Source organism: Engystomops pustulosus, chromosome 4 (assembly GCF_040894005.1).
Source record: "Engystomops pustulosus chromosome 4, aEngPut4.maternal, whole genome shotgun sequence".
Taxonomy (NCBI): Eukaryota; Metazoa; Chordata; class Amphibia; order Anura; family Leptodactylidae; genus Engystomops; species Engystomops pustulosus.
In genome coordinates, this window is record NC_092414.1 from 161564208 (window position 1) to 161590016 (window position 25809).

Below are 25809 nucleotides of genomic sequence, written 5' to 3' on the forward strand. Positions count from 1 at the left end.
AGAACAGATGATTCAATGGAAAATCCAATTGCCCCTATATCATTGAAGTGCCACCTTGGAGTAGCTGGAGGTATAATATGCTCGATCATATCTATATACAGGCGGTATCCTACTTAAGAACACCCGCCTTAAAGATAACCCTTAGTTACAAACGGATGTTGGTAATTTACTGTACTTTAGCCCTAGGCTGCAGTAAACAGCTATAACAGTTAACAAAGGGTTCTACAATGAAGCTTTATTGTTAATCCTGGTTCTTATGACAACGCAACATTTTTAAAATCCAACTGTCACAGAGACCAAAAAAAAATTCACTGGGGCTACAATTAAAATATATACAGTTATGACTTACATACAAATTCAGCTTTAGAACAAACCTACAGAACCTATCCTGTACGTAACCTGGGGACTGCCTGTATATGGCTGGTCATATCTTTATATATGTGTGTAATATGACTGGAGGTACCAATATAGACAGTATGTGTAAAAGGCATGAACGTGCCTATGTTTATGCGTAATATGCTTGGTCACACCTTCATATATATGTATATTACTGGTTGTACCTTTATACAGCATATGTTTGTTTAAAATGCTTAGTCATACCTTTATATATGTGCGATATTCTTGGTCATACCCTTATGTAAGTGTAATATCCCTGATCACAGGGACAGTGCCAGCACTGGGCATACCTGGTCAAGTGCCGAGGCCCAAAGATTCTGGGGGGGGGGGGGGGGCATATAAGGCTTTCCATAAAAAATCCATCGGAGTGAGGGGGGCTGGATCTAATGAATCCATAGGGTGTCAAGGAGGCTTATCTAAAATACCATGAGGGGGCTGTTTGGAATGCTAATCTAGGGAATGTTTTAGGGAACAGGTTTAAGTTTCTGAATTTTTAATGCCGCCACATGAATTCAGTGCAAAAGGGCCCTCTGAGGCTCTGTCGCCTACTGAGGCTCTGGGCCTACTGCAACCTGGAGCTGACCCTGCCTGGTCATACCTTTATATATGTGCAATATGCTTGATCATGCTCTTATATATGTGTAATATGCCAAGTCATACCTTTATATATGTGTGACATGCCTGGTCATACTTTTATATATGTGTAATATACCTGGTCATACTTTTATATATGTGTAATATACCTGGTCATACTTTTATATATGAGTTACATGGCTGGTCATACCTTTATATTCCTGGTCATACCTTGAAATATGTATAATATTGCGTGTCATACCTTTATGTATGTGTAACATGGCTAGTCATACCTTTATATATGTGTAATATTCCTGGTCATACCTTTATATTCCTGGTCATACCTTTAAATATGTGTAATATTGCACGTCATACCTTTATATACGTGCAACATGGCTGGTCATACTTTTATATACGTGTAATATTGTGTGTCATACCTTTATGTATGTGTAACATGGCTGGTCATACTTTTATATACGTGTAATATTGTGTGTCATACCTTTATGTATGTGTAACATGGCTGGTCATACTTTTATATACGTGTAATATTGTGTGTCATACCTTTATGTATGTGCAACATGGCTGGTCATACTTTTATATACGTGTAATATTGTGTGTCATACCTTTATGTATGTGCAACATGGCTGGTCATACTTTTATATACGTGTAATATTGTGTGTCATACCTTTATGTATGTGTAACATGGCTGGTCATACTTTTATATATGTGTAATATGTCTGGTCATACCTTTATATTCCTGGTCATACCTTTATATATGTGTAATATGCCTGGTCATACCTTTATATTCCTGGTCATACCTTTATATATGTGTAATATGCCTGGTCATACCTTTATATTCCTGGTCATACCTTTATATATGTGTAATATGCCTGGTCATACCTTTATATTCCTGGTCATACCTTTATATATGTGTAATATGCCTGGTCATACCTTTATATTCCTAGTCATACCTTTATATATGTGTGACATGCCTGGTCATACTTTTATATATGTGTAATATACCTGGTCATACTTTTATATATGAGTTACATGGCTGGTCATACCTTTATATATGTGTAATATGCCTGGTCATACTTTTATATATGTGTAATATACCTGGTCATACTTTTATATATGAGTTACATGGCTGGTCATACCTTTATATTCCTGGTCATACCTTGAAATATGTATAATATTGCGTGTCATACCTTTATGTATGTGTAACATGGCTGGTCATACCTTTATATATGTGTAATATTCCTGGTCATACCTTTATATTCCTGGCCATACCTTTAAATATGTGTAATATTGCACGTCATACCTTTATATACGTGCAACATGGCTGGTCATACTTTTATATACGTGTAATATTGTGTGTCATACCTTTATGTATGTGTAACATGGCTGGTCATACTTTTATACATGTGTAATATGTCTGGTCATACCTTTATATTCCTGGTCATACCTTTATATATGTGTAATATGCCTGGTCATACCTTTATATTCCTGGTCATACCTTTATATATGTGTAATATGCCTGGTCATACCTTTATATTCCTGGTTATACCTTTATATATGTGTAATATGCCTGGTCATACCTTTATATTCCTGGTCATACCTTTATATATGTGTAATATGCCTGGTCATACCTTTATATTCCTGGTCATACCTTTATATATGTGTAATATGCCTGGTCATACCTTTATATTCCTGGTCATACCTTTATATATGTGTAATATGCCTGGTCATACCTTTATATTCCTGGTCATACCTTTAAATATTTGTAATATTGCGCATCATACCTTTATGTATGTGTAACATGGCTGGTCGTACCTTTACATATGTGAAACATGCCTGGTCATACTTTTATATATGTGTAATATGCCTGGTCATACCTTTATATTCCTGGTCATACCTTTATATATGTGTAATATGCCTGGTCATACCCTTATATTCCTGGTCATACCTTTATATATGTGTAATATGCCTGGTCATACCTTTATATTCCTGGTCATACCTTAAATATTTGTAATATTGCGCATCATACCATTATGTATGTGTAACATGGCTGGGCGTACCTTTACATATGTGAAACATGCCTGGTAATACTTTTATATATGTGTAATATGCCTGGTCATACCTTTATATTCCTGGTCATACCTTTATATATGTGCAATATGCCTGGTCATACCTTTATATTCCTGGTCATACCTTTAAATATTTGTAATATTGCGCATCATACCTTTATGTATGTGTAACATGGCTGGTCGTACCTTTACATATGTGAAACATGCCTAGTCATACTTTTATATATGTGTTTTATTGCTGGTTATACTTTATATATGTGTAGAATGCTTTATGGTAACTTTGTGTAATATTGGGGCAGATTTATCAAGCAGTCTGAAAGTCAGAATATTTCCAGTTGCCCATGGCAACCAATCACAGCTCAGCTTTCATTTCACCAGTGCTCATGAATATTTTAAAGGGGAGCTGCGATTGGTTGCCATGGGCAATTGGAAATATTCTGACTTTCAGACAGCTTGATAAATCTGCCCCATTGTGTATGAGCTAATTGTTATTTTTCCTTTTTGCACGTAGTTACTGTATCTAGTTTTACCTTTATATATATATAGTATGTAGTATTTTAGTTCTACCTCTGTGTAAGCACTATGGGGGTCATTTATCTTTTGTCAGGACATTTGTGTGTGTCTTTCTTTGACTTTTCTAGGTTTTGGACTTGTTTGATATATCTTAGAGGTTAATATATAAGGCTGCGGAGTCTGTGGGGTTTTTGTGACTTTATGAAAAAGTATGGCTAGCTTTGTGCAGTGCTGCGTAATCTGTACGCACTATATAAATAAAGAATTAATATTATTATTATTAAGTCACACAAAAGTCTCATAAAAGACTCTTTTGCAACCCCTTTTAAAAATTTTTAAACCACGATTCGCACCAAAATTGCTAATTTTTCTTACGTTCACATCTGGATTTTGAAGCTGTATCAGACCCAACACTAAGAAATTATTGCACAACTAACTTTGCTGGGCAAGTGGAAAAGCCACAAATTTAAGCACTAATTTACAAATGTGCCAAAATCCTAACATAAATGACCCCCTATCTCTTGTTTAATCATTTTATGTCTTGACTAATGTATACATGACTGATCTTACAATGCACACATTTCACGTAACAAGCAGTGAACTATCAGAACTTCTTTAAAGGAGTCGCCATGACCCATGTTGGTAAAAAAAGAACAATGCAAAATATTAAACTTCATCACTAGTCCCAGTAAATTCTACAAAGATAATGGTTATAAATTTCATTTCAGACCTCTTACATTCTTAGGGTTGCAGGCTGCTCCTCACCCCCCCCCCCCCTTTATGTGCACCCAAGTGTAGGAGTGGCCTATGCTTTTGCGAACTTTCCTTTTATACTGGGCCCATGCTTTAGGCATGGTGTATTCTCTTTAAGGCTCCATTGCAGGCTATGAATATGAAACTGTGATAAATGTATTTTGCATATGACATGGCCAAGTAGAGTATATGAAGTCATTCTACACAACATCACAAAAGGAATAACAAAGGGCGTGACTTTTTGCCCAATAAATATAAGCAATGTAATCTATAGAGCTCTTTCTGAATTGCTTCTACAGTTGTGAAATTATATCCAATTGCTTCTCCATCCACGTCTTCGCAATGTATGAATCATCATTTATCTCGTTTCACTTATGACCCTTAGCGTAAATCACTAAAGTCACCTAAACCACAGCAAACAAATAATCTATAAGCTCAAGGTAAATGTCTCATTGTTTAAGCCATTTACTATAAGTGACTTTTTCTCCTGATGGATTATATGATGAAAATAACCCTTTTAATGGAGTAAGGACATCCCACAAATCAGATTTCCTCAGCTGCTCTAATTATACAAGGCAGGGTTCATTGTCTGGCACACAATAAATCTGAAATCATTAACACATTCGGTTGTTAACAGAACTCCCCTGCCAGCACATCCAGTGCCATCTGCCCGGTTATTGACAGGCCTGTCGGGGGGGCTAGAGAAAGGAGTGGGTCTTAGAAGAGATGCTTGGCAAGAGGCCAGCTCGCCTTAGGTCTGTGTTCAGATGCTTTCGATGACAGCTGTGCTGCCACAGACCTAATGCCGCTGCTGGTAAACAAGTGTCTGCTGCACGGGTACAATGCAAGTGGTGACGGGTAAGGTACCTGGCATCATCTTCAACCTCACCCAGATTTCACATCTTCAAAATCTGTAGGTGGTTTGTTACATTTCATCTTTATTTTTGGCTAGTGTAATTTATTCTCAGGTTCCCTAACCATATAATTTATTAAATAATGTACAGGCGGTCCCGTAGTTAAGGACACCCATCTTACAGACAACCCATAGTTACAGACAAACCCCTCTGCCCACTGTGACTTCTGCTGAAGCTCTCTGGATGCTTTACAATAGTCCAAGACTGCAATGATCAGCTGTAAGGGGTCTGTAATGAAGATTTATTGATAATTCTTAGTCCAATTACAGCAAAAATTTTGAAACTCCAATTGTCACTGGGGCAAAAGAAAAAGATTTGTCTAGAACTTCAATTATAAAATATAAAGTTTCGACTTACATACAAATTCAACTTAAGAACAAACCTCCGGACCCTATCTTGTATGTAACCCGGGGACTGCCTGTATAATGTATAAACACTGCCAAATATCGTTCAATAATGTCATGCATGCCCATTGTGCCATGTAGTGTCCTTCTATTGGCGAGCAATAACATTTAGTCCCAATCACAGCAATTGAAGCCATGCTGTCCTTGTGTGGCCTACAATCTACAAAAATTTGCTATAATGGGGCTCATTTACTAAGGGTCCTGTGGCCGCGATTCCATCGGGTTTTTAAGAATATTTCTGATTTGCGCTGTTTTGCGCTGAATTGCCGCGGGTTTTGGTGCAAGTGATTGGATTGTGCCGCATCGGTGTCGCAACAGAAATCGAGAGGCGTGGCTGTCCAACCCGTCCAATCCGTCGGATTTGGACAAACCGCAGAATTTAAAAAAAGAATTGTGTCACAAGATCAGCATCGACACCTGCTGGATATCGGGCGCACGACCTTAGTGAATCCCGGCAGACCCGAATCCTCGTCGGACAACGCGCCGTGGGATCGCAACGGGACCGGGTAAGTAAATGTGCCCCATTGTATCCTTTAGTAGCAATGTGCCCCTTAAGGCTCTGTGTCATTTACCCTATACGGAGCTCATTATTACTTATAATAGTGGCTGAGCATCACACTATGGGGCACATTTATCAGGGCTTGTGTGCCCATTTTCTGGTGACAAGCCCTGTCCATGAACAATTGCCCTGTCAGGACCCTATTATATTATTTATGAATATAACATCAAGATCCTGGTAGAGAGTATGTCCATGGACAGATCACATGACCCTCCATCTGCAGCCATTTTAAGGTCAGGAATCGTTTTCACTTACATATCAAGAAAGCTGTGTAGATCTATATTGGCCAACCCCTTTAACACACTGGGGGAGATTTATCAATCTGCCAGCTCCAGAATTCTGGATTAAAATGCTGTCTGAAATTCCTTGCACCACATTTTAAGGGTTTTAGTTATTTTTTTAGTTTTAGGGACTTTTCTGACTTGTAGGAAAAAGGTTGTAGCAAAAAGTTCTAGCACCAAAAAATGTATTATCTTGGCACAGCAAGCTAGACAAAGTAAAAGATGGTGTGATGTACGACTCACCAGGCTTATACTGCACCAGACTGATGATCCAGCATCAGACACAGGGATTAACCTGGCACAGCTGAGAACTGTCTAGTTCTACTCTGCACTCTGCACACTACAATATTCCCTAGTTTATCTTACCATACAGCCCCTACATGGCTATTTATAAAAAGCCCCCTTTGCACCCTATAGATTCATTAGCTATGGTCCCCCTCTCCCCCATGGATTCCTTATGTACAGCCTTATGTGCCCCCCCCCCCCAGAAACTCTGGGCCCCGGAACTTGTCCAGGTATGCCCATTGCTGAGGCCGGCCCTGGTTCCTATGTCCTTCAGTTCTTCAATATTATAACATACTTTACCCGTGAAACAAGCTGTGTATGTCAGATAAAAGCATATAAATAATAAAGGCATGTTGTGTTTTACTGGAGTATTTTTTGGATCATCTCTCTGAACCTCTCTAGCAACCCTCTCCACCAACCATGGTATCTGAGAAGCCACAGTTCACAGTAAAGGAGACCAACATTAAAGCTATGACTGTGCCACTCATTACCTTATGCTAATTGCATCCATCTTCAGTTGCTTGCTGATAAAAATGTAATATCCAGGCCAGATATGCTGAATCATCTCAATTTTCATGGTATTTCCTGCTATTTACCCCTAAGTGGTTTACTGACTGATTGCTCCTATGCATATGCATTTTGCCTCTCAGCTCCCGGATCTCACAAATATACAGTATATATCAGACTAAATAACTCAGTATTTGGAAAGTACATGCACAGCACATACCGTACTTGTGTAACTTTATAGCAATCCCCATTTTCTGTAATAGCAAATATCATAAAAAATGTTAAAAGTAAATGTCATTTGCATCTCAGTGAAGGGGGCATCAGACGTGTACATGTGTGTGATTTGCATATTCATAGAATTGCATATATTAGCATTGCTCTGTTAAAATTGAAGCTGTGAGCGCTAAAAATCTTGAGGGTGACAGATGGGCATTAACAAAAGCTGTAACGGTACAGAAAGTTACAATGCCAATTAAAAAGTAGTGGTGTGTGGAAGAGGAACTTTCTTCTTCATAAATGAAAAATTTGAAATGAAGCTAGCCCAAAACTGACTGCAGCTGCATGAGACATTAAAGACATGGACATAACAGCCACAACTTTGTATTAAGGGGGGGGACTTGGCCTTTTTTAACCCCTTAAGGCAAAGGCCCTTTTTCGTCTTTATTTTTCACTCCCCACCTTCAAAAATCTATAACTTTTACATTTTTCCATGTAAAGAGCTGTGTGAGGGCTTGTTTTCTGCGTAACAAATTGCATTTCATAGTGGTGTTATTTAATATTCTGGGCCGTATACTTGGAAGCTGGAAAAAAATCTGAAAGCAGTGAAAAAAAAAAACACATTTGCGCCATTTCTTGTGGGCTTGGATTTTAAGGCTTTCACTGTGTGCCCCAAATGACAGGTATACGTCATTCATTGGGTCAGTACGATCACGGGGATACCAAATTTGTATTGGTTTTATAATGTTTTCATACATTTACAAAAATTAAAAGCTCCTGTGCAAAAAAAAAAAATTCTTCATTTTGCCGTCTTCTGGCGCTAATAACTTTTTCATACTTTGGTGTACAGAGCTGTGGGTGATGTTATTTTTTGTGAATTTTGATGAAGTTTTCAATGCTTCTATTTTTAGTACTGTATAACCTTTTGATCACTTTTTCACATTTTTTATTATTTTCAAAATGGCAAAAAACTTTGGGCTATTTTCCGTTAAGGGGTTAAACGCAGTGAAAACCAAGTATTATATTTTGATAGATCGGGCATTTTTGGATGTGGCGATACCTAATATGTTTATGATATTTACTGTTTATTTATTTTTATATGACTTCTAGGGAAAGGGGGTGACTTGAAATTTTATTTTTTTTTATATAATTTTTTTTTGTTACTTTTTATTTTTTACTATTTTTAGGAATCCCTAGGGTACTTTAACCCTAGGTTGTCTGATTGATCCTACCATATAGTGCCATACTACAGTATGGCAGTGTCATGGGTGACACCGCGATCCATGTTTCGGATCGCGGGTGCACCCATGCTTCACTTTGTGCCTGCCGCTGCCCCGCTCCTCCAGCTCGATACTTACATGTCCCGGCTCCTGGCTCCGGCCCATCCTGCTGCCTGACGAGCTCGCAGGCGTCCCCTCTGCTAGGGCACATGCGCAAGACTCTCCAGGAATTTAAAGGGCCTGCGTCCTCCTTATTGGCGCTGGTATCCTGGCTCTGCTATATAGCCTGGCGACTCCCAGCATTCCCTGCCGGATCTTCATGTCCTGTTACTGAAGAGAAAGCCCTCCGTGTTTCCGATTGTTTCCAGGTGCCTCCGTGTATTCTGTGATTCCCGTGTTCCGTGGTGTTCCCGTGTTCTGTGGCAATCCTCTGATGGTCCTGCAATCCTGTGGTGGTCCTGCAATCCTGTGGCCGTCCTGCAATCCTGTGGCGGTCCTGTAATCCTGTGGCGGTCCTGCAATCCTGTGGAGGTGCTGCAATCCTGTGGCGGTCCTGTTATCCTGTGGCAGTCCGGTATCCTAGTAGTCATCCAAGGTCCTGCCAGCCGTCCTTCTGAGGTCCAGGCAGCCGTTCTTCCGAGGTCCTGCCATCCCGAGGTCCTGCCTACCCGTGGTCCTGCCTTCCACAGGTCATGCCTTCCCGGGGTCATGCCTTCCCATGGTCCTGCCTTCCCATGGTCCTGCCTTCCCGTGGTCCTGCCTTCCCCGTGTCCCTACCTTGGCCGCAGCAAGACCATCCCGCTTTGCGGCGGGCTCTGGCGAAGACCAGGAGTTCACTTAGACACCGTCCCGGGTTGCTGTTGTTATCCCCCGCGATGGTCCAGGGAGTCCACTGACTATTTCCATAGACTGTGACAGGCAGTATATGGGGATTTTGCACACCATCTATTATAATGTGCAAATCGCACATGGCAATAGATTGCATAGATCATTTCAGCCCCGAATCTTTTGTGATGCGAGGCTGTCGCTGCTCCTCAATGACGTCACAGGGTGCAACAATCGGAGCCAACACGCAATGCCTGCTCATTAATGCTGCCGCCATCTTTGCCAGCGATGAACAAAGGCTTTACATCTGCGATCGGTGCTAGCCCTCTTGTGAGTCTTGTGAATTAAGGGGGCAGCCCTGTGCAAAAGCCTTCAATCAATGTGCATACACTGGTTAGAACCGCCCACTTGACTTAAACTTTCAAAATTGTGTCATCACTTTTCAGGTGCTTCTATTTTTCCGACTGGTTTTGTGGCGCAGTTTTTTGGCACACAAATAGAACAGCTAAAATCCAGTCTAATTAGTTCTATTTCACCTTTATGAATCTTTTGGTCTGTGCGCCAAATCACTAATCTCTTGCGCCACAAACTTAAATCACACTGAAAATTATAGCACACTTCCTGCGCCCCAAATTAATAAATGCCCCCCTCAGTGTCTGGAAACCTCCGATCAACAAAATCTTTACCTAGAAAATGATAAATCGATCTTTCTGCTGTCTATAGACTGGATTGCAGACACAGTGCGATCTATTCTAGTATATAAATATTATAAAGCCGCCCTATGGACATGTATGGTATAGTGTTAAGATTTCTGACATGGATGGCTCCATTTAAATTCCACACAAATAACAATAAGTCTATCGGTCCACATTCTAGGCTATTTAATGGATGGTAATGCTTTGACATATGTGAGATGTGAACTAGATCATCAGAAGCCATGCAAATCACAGGAGGTGTGTATAGAGATCAGCCATGATTAACATGCAGCAGACTGTGTTACTCTCCTCCTGTCAGGCTCTGCCGCCTGTCTGTAGGATGGCAGGAGGGAATTATCATTTTCTTACAGAAGCTTCTGCCATCACAGATAGCAGCTAAAAAATGAGGTCAATTGAGCAATTTAGCTCGGACCATCGTACACAGACGCACAAAATGTAATTCAACTTATCACTTCATTACAACAGCCGCAGAGCAATGAAGAATAGCATGCTGCAGATTTGTTCTGGTTTATATTCTACATGGATGGAGGTCTTCGAGGATATCATCCACATGCGGAAATTAAAGACATCCATGGACTTTGCATGCAGTCATCCCATGGTTCTGCTTAGCTGGGTAGTACCACAGGTAAGTAGGCACCTGCATGAAGCCACTCACTATGCTCAGTATGTAAAGTATGCAGCAGGAGACTTCAGCAAGAAGAAGCAATGTACCGGTATCAGAGATGACAGATTCCTCCTACTGTCACACTGTACTCATTGGCCCGGACATCTGTACAGTATTTTCTTTAAGATCTGCTATGGAAAAGCACATTTGCTTTATGATAATGAGATTTTATATTGTATCTGTGGATGTACTCTTTACATTGTAGCAGTGATCTTTCCTTTACATGATGAGAGGAGTTCAGTGACAAGTGACATCACAGTTTGGAGGATTTTTGAGACACAAGTTTACATTTATCAGAAGGGGGTAAGATATAGGTCTGTATCTCATATGACGTGCAGTTACAGTATTTGTTTTTCAACTTTTCAGGCTAAAAGGGTGTTCCTATTTCAGCATGTAACTATTATTGTTAGTTTAATGAAAAGTTATAGAATTTTCCAATATAGTTTCTGGATCAATTTTAGATCTCTGCTTGCTGTCATTCTGAAGAAAGCTTCAATGTTTTCTTCTAGTGGATAGAAACCCGTCCATGATCTGCTCATTATATCACACCGCTCTGATTTCTCTCTGTCATAGCCAGCCGTTGCACCTGTGTGACCATGGTCAGATTTCTGCCAACTAGAAGAAAACATAGAATAGAATCACAGTAAGCAGAGATCTAGGATCCCGTGAGGAATTGATACAGAAAGTATATAGTAAAACTGTACCAAAAAAATTCATTATACAAAAAATAACACCTATTTGCTGAAATGGTACTACCCCTTTAAAGGAGTTTTTCATATTGGTGAAATTGATGACCTATCAAACACCAATCAGCTTCATTTTCTACATAATGAATGAAGGCAATTTTCTTCTCCATCCTCTGTGTTTATTCTGGCATCAGAGGCTGCTAGAGTAAAGTGATCAAAGGGGGTGCCATATGTCAGACCCCAACCCTTTTGTCCTCAGTATCCCTGATGTGTAAGATCTCCATACCATTTTCCTGAATATAAAAAGACATCTATTGTACCTATTTTACAATATCAGTACAAATATCCTAAATCAGTGTATAGATATATGTAATGGGAGTCTGGCACTTGTACAGTGTTAGACATATAACATATATGAGTTACAGCTCCCAATTAGTAGATCAATGAACTTATTATCTCTATTGTATAAAAATTAAAGGAATATCACAGTTCAGCAAATACATGTCTGGTGTTTCTTTATGTTTTTATATACTCTTTACACGATCAGGAAACATGCATAACATGCTCAATTGTTCTCCGTTGCATTGAAGCTTGCTTGAAACCAAGGTTCCAAATTGCAAAGCCTTCTGGCACACATGGGCAGTGCCAATGGACTGATTACTTGTGCTCTTTTCCATTTTCAATTCCTGGATAAATGCCTAAAACCTGTGCAAAACCCTTAGTAAATGTGGCGCAACTTGGTGGTGCAAATTACTTAAGAATTCTGGTGCAGAAAGCTTGATAGATCAACCCCTTTATGAAGAGTTCCTGTTTCCTAATTGGGTTTCATTGTTAATTTTTCATATGATTGGGGTGTCTTGTGCACCAATCATTGATGTTACAAGATCTCTGTTAGATCTCAGAGGTAGTGATGAGCGGACCAGCGAAAATTCTGCCACGGCTGAACCGAGCGCGGGTGATAGCTGTTTAAATGCTGCCGGATAAGGTTGCTGGCAGCATTTAAATTACTCTGACACTGTCATGCTGGCACGCCATCATGATGAGGTCATCAGGGAGCGATGATCTTCCCTAAAATGGCGGCACTCTGCACCGCTGGCTTAATATCACAGGTGCATGTTGGCAATTTTGTCAGCTGCATTTAAAGAATGAATGCCCATGATCAGTGCTGGGTGTTAACCGTAAGGGGGTTTGAACCTAGACTCAGTCCCAAATTTCTTTGTGGTTTGGGTCCACTCATCACTACTCATATACAACATATAGTAAGCATCAAAAGTTGCCATCACAGAAAAGCAAGCAAATATTTACTGTGGCTCTAACATTCAGTGTCTTGTCAATTATTTCTTGCTAGTTCCAACAGTAGGACAAGAACAGTTTGTTTCAGAATAAAACAGGACCTCTCTTGACATTTCTTTTTTTTTTTACTTTATATATATATATTCTCCATGGAATAACAATTCTGGGTAATATTTTCTAATAACTATATGTTAGACTATGGCAAGAGTTCATGTGACTGCCATCTTTTGTACATACGCTCGCTATGTTCACATGTTATTTGGCTTGATAAAGGCTCAGATTGTGCCAAAACATCACTGTTGTCCCTCGTGGAAAACCCATTTTTCAACACTATTTATAGTCTTGAGTGCAGCTCTTTTTTCTTATTTTTATGAATGTTAGGCTATTTTTTGCTGTTCCTCCTGAAAATTGTTGAATAGTTGCAGGTGTGTCCATCACTGACTAATCTGAAGCAAGCACAGCTCTGACAGTACTAGACTATGAAGACTAGACTAGCAACACCCACTTGACTAACTACTAATATACTTCTAGAAGCAATAACAAAGTGACAACATAACATGAATTGTAAGAAAAGAACTTGCTCAAGGACCTCCACTTCTAACTCTGCAGCGTGTGGTCCCTGAAATAATGAAGACACATCCATCATTCATACATCCCAACTGTTTCCAATTTGCTGATGGATGTGTCGTCGTCACTTCCGGTGTGACAAACCCTCGGGGATTGGAGCATGGACTGCTGGGATTTCCTTTAGCAGGTGAGTAAGGTTTTGTTGTGATCTTCTCCTTGAACTTTTTACAATGAAAATTAAAAAAAGAGAAACTCTCACAAAAGAGAAATTCTCACAATATCTCTGAGAGAAAAGGGTAATAGTATAAAATATTTATATATCCTGTACATTTAAGTTGTTATAAATCAACCAAAAAACATTATTCAATGTAAGAGGTGGATAAACAAATTGAAATATAGCCTAGAAATCCTAACATTACATGTACAATGCTGTGACTATTTGGTGTCTGTATGACAGTAAGGCAGAGCCGGAGACCATATGTAAATACCTTTGTGCCGTCCAATAATGTGACAGTGTGTAGCAGCTAGCTTAGTAAAATAGTAATTTACACTCCATTTATTCATGTGATAACATACGGTCTCCCTGGCCTCCTTTGGAGGATGCTGGAATTGCTTAGCAACACTCTTGGGTCCATTTCTTTAAAGCACAACACAGCTCACAGATGTGACTTTAATGCTGTTTGTAAGCCCCAAGGTTCTTAAATGCATAATCAACCTTTTTTTCTAATTTGGTTATCTAAGTACATGAAATAGTTATCGCTTCCCTATTGGAGTCATTTACATGTTTAGATCTCAGACATGAGAGTGAATAAGAGTATCTGATTAACCACTGATTTGCCCAAGGGTTTTGAGTGATATCCAGTTACATTGTAGTAATGTGTTAACTCTACTTGTCCTGGTATAACCTAGAACTGAAATGACATCTCTACTGTGGAACTAAGCAGTGCAAATTCTCTAAAACAGAGTAGCTTACAATGACTTCGGAGGCAACTTATATGGTATGTAATATTGTAAAATTAGCTGCTAGTTGCTGCCTCCCTGCACATGTTCTGGTCATGAAGACGTGTGCATACACAGGGCGTCACATGGGACATCCATAACATCAGACATGAGACAGTATTTCAGGTGATTAAGACACACCTCAGAAGCCCCTGATTTGTGAAGTTAATAAAATTTAGAAAAGGTTTTACACAACAGACTCATAGGGGCACATTTACTTACCCGTCCCATTGACGCCGCCGATCCGGAATGTCCGAAGAGGATTCGGAGCTGCCGCAATTCACTAAGATCATGCCCCCGAGTTCCTCCGCTTCCCCTGTTGAGGTCCGCCAGAGTTTACATTCTTCTTCCTGGTGCATGTGAGTGCTGAGCTTGCGACACAATTTGATTTTTAAATTCTAAGGTTTGTCCGAATCAGTCAGGTTGTCTGACGGCCACGCCCCCGACTTGTGTCGCATGAAAGCCGGCGCTGATGTGCCACAATCCGATCGCGTACACCAAAAAAATCAGGGAAATTCAGCGCAAAATGGAAGAATTCTGGAAACCCGAAGAAAATGCGGTTCGTCAGACCCTTAGTAAATGTGCCCCATAAAGATAATTTTCTCTTTACCAAACTGGCAGTGTGAATAACTGAGACTTGTGCAAAAAAGAGAATTTAAACCCAGTATATAAATCATTTAATTCATCTGAAGGTTAAAAAATGCCAGACAGTAAAAAACAGAATTAAAAAGTGTGTTCCAGAATAAATTTACAATTGATATTATCTGGTAGATACAACATCTTATAGGAACGTATGCTCATAAATTAACACAGTTATATAAAAGACTACAATATAACAGTCTATAGTGGGGCAAAAGAGAAAATACCTATACAAGATTGGACCACAGATACCATACCGACTAGTGGACAACACACTGACCAGCCCCCAATTTTCAGTAGCTATGACTGCAGAAGGTGGCAGATCCTAAAATCTTCCAGTTTTTACTGGACAATGGATTTCAGTGACTGTGTTCAGAAATGGACCTGGGGTATGGTTGTGGCCGATTTCGGCTGGGTGAACTTTGGGGGGAGGATGTGAGCACTGACCACCCTGCCCATCTCCATAAGAGCTGACTGGCCATGGCTCACATAACTATGTGGTGAGACACTACTGTCCCACCGCAATGTGGCCGTGCACAAAAGACTTCTATGTCTCCTAGGAGCTAGCCTAGAACCTGAGACTAAAAATAACCTGACACTGTTTTGTAAAGGTCTTATTTCAGCAGTTGCCTCATTATGAGCAAATGGTGAATTAAAAGTAATAAAATAAAAAGTGTCATCACTATATACAGTCAATAACATAGCAACACATCATTCACAAAAGGCCTTTTCTGGACTTTTCAGAGCATTACTCTCTCCAATGAACACCTCCAGGTTCTTATGGTCCACGTTCTTATGGCCTGCTTCCTATTTGTCTGGGTTTACTGACAGATATTATTTAAGCTGAAGATACATTAATGCAGAGCCAAAGAATACAGTGAAAATTGTAAGTATGTTTGCATTGTCACTAGAGATGAGCGAGCACTAAAATGCTCGGGTGCTCGTTATTCGAGACAAACTTTTCCAGATGCTCGAGTGCTCGTCTCGAATAACGAGCCCCATTGAAGTCAATGGGAGACTGGAGCATTTTTCAAAGGGACCATGGTTCGGGAATAAAATGTGTTATTTAATTGAAAAAGAATGTCTTCTGATAAGTTAGCAGATGTATGCAAACATCTGCAATCTATTCTTCACTGTTCCGCGCGTATATTATCTCCAGACAAGTTAGTAGATGTGAAGAACAGTGAAGAATAGAATAAAAACAGTGAACACAGGATCATTTAAGTGAAAAACACTGTGAAGAATAGATTGCAGATGTTCGGCACATCTGCTTACTTGTCGGGAGAGGAGATACGCTGTCCCGGCATCCGCTCCTCTTCTTCCACTGAAGTCTCCCCGATGTCTCCCTGCTGCCCAATGTCTCCCTGGTGCCCGATGTCTTCCTGCTGCGCGCGATGTCTCCCTGTTGCGCGCGATGTTTCCCTGCTGCGCGCGATGTCTCCCTGTTGCGCGCGATGTCTCCCTGCTGCGCGCGATGTCTCCCTGCTGCGCGCGATGTCTCCCTGCTGCGCCCGATGTGTCTCTGCTGCGCCCGATGTGTCTCTGCTGCGCCCGATGTGTCTCCCTGGTGCGCGATGTCTCCCTGGTGCGCGATGTCTCCCCGTTCCGCGTGTATCTTCCGACAAGTAAGCAGATGTGCCGAACATCTGTAATCTATTCTTCACTGTGTTCTTCACTGTGTTTTTCACTTAAATGATCCTGTGTTCACTGTTTTTATTCTATTCTTCATTGTTCTTCACTGTGTTTGTTTAATTAAATGCTCGATCTCGAGCAGGGGAAATACTCGTCCGAGCAACGAGCCGTTTCGAGTACCTTAATACTCGAACGAGCATCAAGCTCGGACGAGTATACTCGCTCATCTCTAATTGTCACCAAATCCTACATGTTTTGTCTGCAGTATATAATTGCATAAACAGAGGAGCTTTATGAGTTATAAAATAGTAATATTTTCAGCTTGCTTCAAATGCTCTCACAAAGAACTATGGGTTTAAAATAAAATTTATTTTAACGTGTACCGGCAATTCCACTCATTGGGATCAATAATGCTGTGAAAGCTGGACATTTCATTAGGAAAGATGAGACAAGTATTCTCCTATGTACTTCACATTGATTAAAAGAACACACTGCATGGACATAGAAGATTGAAACCTTGGCTTCAAATAACACTGCTGGAGATTGCAGAAGATCGCCGGCTAAATAAAGAGAATGATTTATTCCATGAGAGATTGAGGGAAATTCACCCTTATCTAACCTCAATAATAAAATCTTTATTATTTCATCAAGGCTCTTTCTTGCTTTTGCCTAAGTGTGGTACGGCACATACATAGATGTTATGATTTTCACAGAGAAAGTGTGAATTTTACTTTGAAGTAAATAAAGTGGTTTTCATAATATCAGTTGATCCATTCTGAAATACCCTTTCAGGGGGATTGGACTAGAATATCAACCACGGCTAGATTTTCTTAATCTTTGTATACCATGAGATGGAGTAGACAGACTGCTAGGTACACCCTAAGTCTTGGAGTGTCACCAAAATTCACCTGTTGAAGTGGCGAGTTTAAGAGCGTGGTTGTCTACATCATAGAACAGTGATGGCAAACCTTTTAGAGACTGAGTGACCAAACTACAACCAAAACCCACTTATTTATCGCAAAGTGCCAACATTTAAGTGCAATTTAAGCAGGAACTTTTAGCTGCCTTCACTCTCAATAGCAATCGTATCAGTATCCTAAGAACACCAATACAGTAGAAAGAGAGAGTGACAAATTCAGGTTACCCTGAAAAGGAAGAATTTTCGGGCCTGGAGCTGAAGCTAAATTGATAATCCAGATCTGCCCACACCTTCCCATTCCTCCTATAGTCCCAAGCAGCACTATCATTTTTTTTAGATAGCACTGAGCGCAGCAAGTATGGGGCTGTCTGGGAATCCATGAAGATAGATTGCATCCTCTTTGGTGATGGCCTGGGTGCCCACAGAGAGGGCTCGGAGTGCCACCCGTGACAAAGGTTCGCCACCACTGTCATAGAGTGATCAAGAAGTACCTTAATGAAATATATTTGAATACCAAGGTATCACTAAGTGCTGGGCGTCAGAAAATGGTTTTACAGGAAAATTTTGAAAGTTTTTAAATATTTTTGTTAAATTTAAATAGACATAACAAAATAATTTAAATTTGGTATCTTTTTCATCAGACTGACTCAAAGAATAAAAGGGAGATGTCATTTGGACCACACAGGAAAAGAGGTTAGGATCCATCTTAGGTTTCTGAGTTTCAGCTACTTGACCCATAGGAAAGGGAAACCAGGATCCTCCCAAGTGGAGTGTCTGACCAAGGGGTTATTTGCTTGTGCAGGGTGTTGTCTTCTAAGAGAGGTCACTTTATAATATCATATTGGAGGAAAACAGAAACTGTTGGCATCACTCACCTCCCAGGTGGCTGCACAAAACTAAAGGGCAAAGGAAAAGGGAAGGGCAAAATAATCGCAAGTGCTAGCAATAAGCTAGCATTTATGATTATTTCAAGCCCTCATGAATACCCCTTATGTATTTAAAGGGATACTGTCAAAAGTTTTGACCATATAAAACATGTTACAGTCACCCCCCCCTTTCCCCTGAATAACCTCCCACTAAGGGGGGGCACCATCCCAGACCTCAATAATAATCAAAGGTATGTGCATCTTTAATAGATTTTTGCAGAGCAATGATACTAATATATGTGTCCTCTGTGTGACCCAGGTGGTACCGTCTACTAAGCAATTATGTTGTCGGTGCCACCTGTATCACAGAAAGGACGACAACAGCAGTCTCATCATGTTACTGGAGGAGTAGAAGGCTTCCAGAAGCACAGGTAGGTGTGTATACATTTTTTTTTAATTCTGGGTGCATGTTGTAAGCTGCCTATACACTGGAGACATGTGCTGGCCTGGGCTACCTATATACTGAGGGCTTGTTCTGAGATACCTATATACTGGGGTCACAGTGGTATAAGACTGTTGAGATCTACTGTTAGACCTGCTTTTACCTGTTGTGAACAATGTGACACACACTCCTAATTTTTTGGGCTCACAGAGACTTATTTCTCAAAGTCACTCCCCTTTCACAAGGCCTTGCTTCTTTGTCAGCGAGTCGGGAAAGTGCCAAAAAATTGACAAAATGCCATGTTAAAGACATTTTACACTGCTTTTTTGTGCAAATCCATTATTTTTTTGGCGCAGGACCGGTAATGAATTCCCTCCATAGTGTTGTAATTTAATACTAGCAGAGCCTGAGGATTAGAGGGATTTGATGGAATTGCTCCGGGTTGCTGCAATGTGATATACCTGAATTCTGATTTCCTAATTGATAAAAGACTAGGAATGGGAGGTATGGATGATCTACACATCATGAAAGTGTGTTTACTAGACAATTCAGAGGGGGATACAGGCAAGATAATTGAGGCTATAACTACCTGGTCTCTTCTCGTAGCACCACCAATAAATGCTTCTGAATTTCCATTGTATATGTTTTTGGAGAAACTATTAAAGGTGAGGATTTGTTGTGTGTTGTACCTGCCCTTCGGAATTTCTCATAGAATAAAAGATATGCAGTCAGAAAATATACACAGAAAATGTAGGCCATGATATAAAAGGTGCAGAAACCAGGATCTCTTCTTTTTGAGGTCTCTTTCCCTTTAAGGTATCGGTAAGCTAATGTGAAAATTCTGTACATTTCAAATCTTTTGCTTACTGCCTCGATTGTTCTTTAATAACAGGAATTCTACCGTGGTTCACAACATGCTGTCTACTTTGTCCCTGTATAGAACCTGATAATCCGGAGGTATTTCTGTCTTGGGATAATTACCTGTGGAACAAAGACTATGCGGAGACACCTGTACTCTAGATGCATGGCTTAGCGCAGTCCTCATTAAAATGTTATGGTCTGTGCTCTCATTTTCCACAGACTATGTACTGCACAAATGTTGCAATGCGTAAAATGTAAACATAGATCCATTCCAGCCATAAATGTATTTGTTTTTCTCAAAAATGTATTATACATAAAGAACTCTGCACAAAATTATTCATGAGAGCTGTCAAAAGGCAACAGCAGATTTCATGTCCTGACATCAAAGGTGTCAATTTTATTTTAGATGGTTTATCTGTGTTTATCAGAATGTCACCTTGTAACTAATATTCTTATTATCATCCATAGAAACATTCCTGTTACTAATGAAGCTGGAGGATTTCCAAAAATACATAGAAACATCCTTTTTACTAATGAAGCTGGAAGCAATCCTGAAATTTATATCTATAGTGTATTTATTATTTTACACAGTTTCACATTTATAAGAGAAAACTGCACATTCAGGGCACCGTCATACAATTTTGTAACTATTCACCCCTTAGAGGCCGACTGGATAGGATACTTGAAATACAAACAACAAATATGATGCCTTGTGATCCAATTAAAACTTTTCCTTTACTTTACAATTTCATAAAAATATAATCATCTTCAATATTTATTGCCAAATTCATAACGCCATAAAAACCGTCACTTGAAGACTTATCTTAGTTCTACTTAACCATAACTTTAGCGTCCATTCTGTAGAGTGGGATAGTCTCCTGTTGCGGAGACAGCATGTCAATGACGATTCCGGGGACCTCCACCTTTCTCAAGTCCATGTGTAGCTGTCTGAGCATAAATTGTATACGCTACATACACCTATATGGTAATTACAAGCGATACAATGAGGCAGATTTACTTAGCGCGATTCACTAACATCGTGCATTCGAGTTCCTGCATCGGTCGCTGCTGTGCCGAGGTCCGCCGGAGTTCACCTGCTTCTTTCTGGTGCATGTGAGTGCTTGATCTTGCGACACAAATCCTTTTTTAAATTCCGCGTTTTGTCTGAATCCGTTGGGTTGTCCGACAGCCCGCCCCCTGATTTCTGTCGCGTGCAAGCCGGCGCTGTCCGGCGCTATCCGATCTTGTGCGCCGATCCCGGGGCAATTTGGCTCAAAATGGAAATATTCGGGAAAGCTGACAAAAGTGTGGTGTTCGGACCATTAATAAATGAGCCCCAATGTCTTTTTACACATTCAGACTAAGTGCTATATTGTTACAAATATTACAGCAAATATTTTTCATACGGCCAACATATGTTACAACAAATTATTCAGACACATTAAAATTACAATTTCAGTTTGACCCATTAGGACTCAACAATGGTAAATCCATGATGTTTCTCTTTGGAGCAACCTTATTCTCATTTGCTATTCAACTTCTACAACTACCTCCAACTTCCTCCAAATGCACTTCTTAATTCATCAACCCTATGACAAAATTCATGAAAGTGATGTGCAACTGGGGTTTCACCAAACTTTTTGTCTCCAATCTTTTTCTCTCTTTTATTATCCTTATATCCTTATATCCTTCTCACTTTTTTAAGATTTTGTTCAAAAAGTCTGATAGATGATCTGTGCTCCTTTAGTCTTATTTTCACTGATCTTGTAGTTTGCCTCATGTATACTTTACCACAAGGGCATTTTAAAATATAAATTTCATTTTTCGTGTTACAAGTAAAAAATCTATGAATCTCTATTGCTTTGCCCTTCATGGGGTGGTAAACCGTTCCTCTTTAATTAGGACATTGAAATTACTGCAACTCAGGGATGCAAACGTGCCATATTTTCTTGTTTGTAAAAAACTGTCAGTTTTTCTTTCTTGGCCAAAATCAAGCATGATCAACTAAGGACTCAAAGATCCAGGCACTGTGACTGTGGTAATCTTCTTATATTTTTTTATTCGCCTCCTTCTTTTTAAAAATGAACTACCGTATATTCCAGCGTATAAGACGACCTGGTGTATAAGACGACCCCCCTACTTTCCTGTTAAAATATAGAGTTTAAGATATATTCGCCATATAAGACTACCCCTTTTCCAACGCATACAAAACACCGGTAAAAATAAAAAAAAAACAGATTTGAATTTAACATGGTCCTTTTTTTATTTTAAATTCTTATGATATGCAGGTATATAGCAGGAAAACTGTCGCTCATAAACATAAGGCATACAACAACAACATTACCATCGTCCATTTTACTGTAAATGTTACCATACTGTACCTTAAATTTTTATTTTATTAAATATTCCATGCCATGTACTCAGAAGCGGGAAAAAAATTCCAAATGCAATGAAAATGGTGAAAAAACGCATTTGCGCCATTTTCTTGTGGGCTTGGATATTACGTCTTTCACTGAGCGCCCCAAATGAGATGTCTACTTTATTCTTTGGGTCGGTCCGATTAAGTTGATACCAAATTTGTACAGGTTTTATAATGTTTTCATACATTTACAAAAATGAAAACCTCCTGTACAAAAATTATTTTTTTGATCTTGCCAAATTCTGGCGCTAATAACTTTTTTATACTTTGGTTTACGGAGCTGTGGGTGGTGTCATTTTTTGCGAAATTTGATAATATTTTCAATGATATCATTATTAGGACTGTACAACCTTTTGATCACTTTTTATAGATTTTTTTACATTTTTCAAAATGGCAAAAGAGTGCCATTTTCGACTTCGGGCGCTATTTTCCGTTACGGGGTTAAACGCATTGAAAAACCGTTATCATATTTTGATAGATCGGGCATTTTGGGAAGCGTTGATACCTGATGAGTTTATGATTTTTACTGTTTATTTATATTTATGTCAGTTCTAGGGAAAAGGGGGTGATTTTAAATTTTAGGTTTTTTTATTATAATTTTTTTTTTTTACTTTTTTTATTTTTATTTATACTATTTTTCAGACTCCCTATGGTACTTTAACCCTAGGTTGTCTGATCGATCCTATCATATACTGCCATACTACAGTATGGCAGTATATGGGGATTTTCCTCCTCATTCATTACAATGTGCTATCAGCACACTGTAATGAAGGGGTTAAAACGAAATAGCCTCGGGTCTTCGGAAGACCCGAGGCTACCATGGAGACGGATCGCCACCCCCGATGACGTCAAGGGGAGCGGCGATCCCAGGTAAGATGGCGGCGCCCATGCGCCGCTATCTTTTTGAGGCTGCCGGCAGCTTTGCCTGCAGCCATCGCTGTGAAAACACCCGCGATCGGTGCTAGCACCGATCGCGGGTGTTACCGGTAAGCCTTTGCTGCAATATGCAGCAAAGACTTACCGGCTATGGAGAGGGCTCAGCCCGTGAGCCCTCTCCATGCAGCGCGACCCGACCGCCGCCGTGAATACACGGCGGGCGGTCGCGATTACCGGCGTATAAGATGACCCCAGACAAGACAGAAGATTTTTCTGTCTTCAAAAGTCGTCTTATACGCCGGAATATACGGTAATTAACTTTTACATTTATGTTAATGTGCCTGAAGGACTCTCCTGGGGGGTGTTTCCAGATCCCCACTGTGATGTGTTTTCACTTGTTGTTACAATCATTAGAACATGTCTCCCTCTTCCCCTGCTCTCTCCCTCTTCCCTCTGTATTTGTAATTTAGCAGCTGCAGGAAGTGCAGGGAGGGTGGAAACCTGCTCATTGTAACAACCAGTGAATTACTCCAAGGAACCCTTCTGGCTTATTAACATTATTTTAAAGGTTGATTTTAGAATGAAGGAGGCCATGGATAACAGATATGGGAATATAATGACAGTCATGGTGCCTGGATCTATGAGTAACTGCCCCTTGTTTATTATTCTTGTTTATCATTTTGATGGTGGATTTCTTTTAACTTTTATACCACTTCTCTCACTCAAAGAAAGTCTGTATAGCAAAATAACAGTCAACAATTTCTCACCAAGAGGTACACTACCCAATAGTACCTTCTTAGGGCCTATTTCCAGGGCAGTGGGGGGCGTACATCCCCTTGTATCTGACCAGACCTGTAAGCATCTACATATTAGCCTGAAACTGTCTAAAGCTTTGATAATTGTTGATATGGTATTATGTGATACATCCTGTGCAGCATTGTTACTTTAGGTTTATAAAATAAGTACGTATACCTTCGCCTGTCAATAAAATCCCATGTATTATTAAATGTGAAATGCCATGTGTACGGTGTACATTTCAGCCTGTCTGCGTTTATGACCCTGATATGGTCACTGCACAATAGGTAAGTCAGACTGTACGCATCATCTGGGTTTTCTTTATGAAGACTGACCCACCAAGTATATCACTGTCAGAGGAATTTTCATTCTCTAAATGACAGGGAGATAATTAGGGTAGGGTTACTTTTGGGAAGAAATGTCATGTATTACAGTGAGCCTGTAGAGAAGAATGAACGTCTTCAGAGGGAAAGTGTGCCCAAGGTTCACGTTTTAATGAGAAATTCTGACATCTACAAAAAAAAACAGTTCTGCTTTCTTCACTGAGCTCTATGACTATGATCAAGAGGTAGGTGGATGAAGGATGTTAGAAATATTGCAGAATATCTTTAATTGCTCATTTGGAAAATATCCTGTTATGTGCATTAGTAAATTATTCTACATGCGAATTCATCTAATTGCTATTTATTAAATCGCCAAATCATAGAGATAAGAAAATATGATATAAAAATTGAAGATGCCCATGTGGTATTAGGAGGGCTGGCATAAAAAGTGGGAGGGCAAACTGAGCAACAGCCTGCCGCCCCCTTGTAAATATAAATATTTATGTATGATTTATTGCAGGGGTATTGAATATATTAAAATAAATTGCAAGGGGTACTATATATATATATATATATATATATATATATAATTATTAGCTATATAATATACAGCTCGCATCTGAATAAATTAAATTCTATACATCAACCCACACTGCTATATACATTTATATACAGACAGATTAGAATTCATTCAGGATGGAAGTCATTTTAAAAATAATATAGTTAATTGAAGAGAAACACTGTATAAAACTAATTCAGGGAGACACTGTAGTATCATTTATTTAGGACATCACTGTATATAATCCAAGGGGGTCTGAAATTAGGATGGTGCTGTATGTATTAATTTAATTCTTACGGTATTTACTACTTATTCACTTTATATGCAGGAGAACAGTATTTATATATAACCACATGGGCAGATAATTTATTTGATATATGCAGGGAGACAGTGGGGAACATGTGTCAAACTTTTGGTTTATCTTTTTCTTAAATTTTGTGCTCATTTGCTAATTTTGTTGTGCTTAAAACAGTTTCCTTTCAAAGTTCATCAATGTCTAGTTTTCTGTAGTGTTCCTTAACTTATCACCTGAATGCAGATGTGAAAATTGTGACTTTTTAAAAAAGTGGTAAAAAAGTCACAAATTTTGGCGCAAATTTAAGACTGACCTGGCGTAGACAATAGCTTGGAAATAATTGCAACTTTTGGTGACCTTTTGTGACTTGTTTTACGAAGTCACAAATTCACTAAAGACCAAACGCCACATGTATCAATAAGGAAAAATTGCTAAAATACATCAGACCAGTAGAAAAACCAAGAAAAGTCTCAAAAAACTGATGGACAAAGCCAGACTTATGATACATGTGCCCATTGTGAACACATTTTTTGGCCAGGGTATATGTAATATATGCAGAAGACACATTGGGGCACATTTACTTACCTGTCCTGTTGCAATCCCCAAATGCGCATTGTCTGTGTATAATACACTCTGCCACGATTCACTAAGATCGTGCGTCCAATATCCTGCATGTGTCGCTTCCCCACTAAGGTCCGCCGGAGTTCACCTTCTTCTTCCTGGTG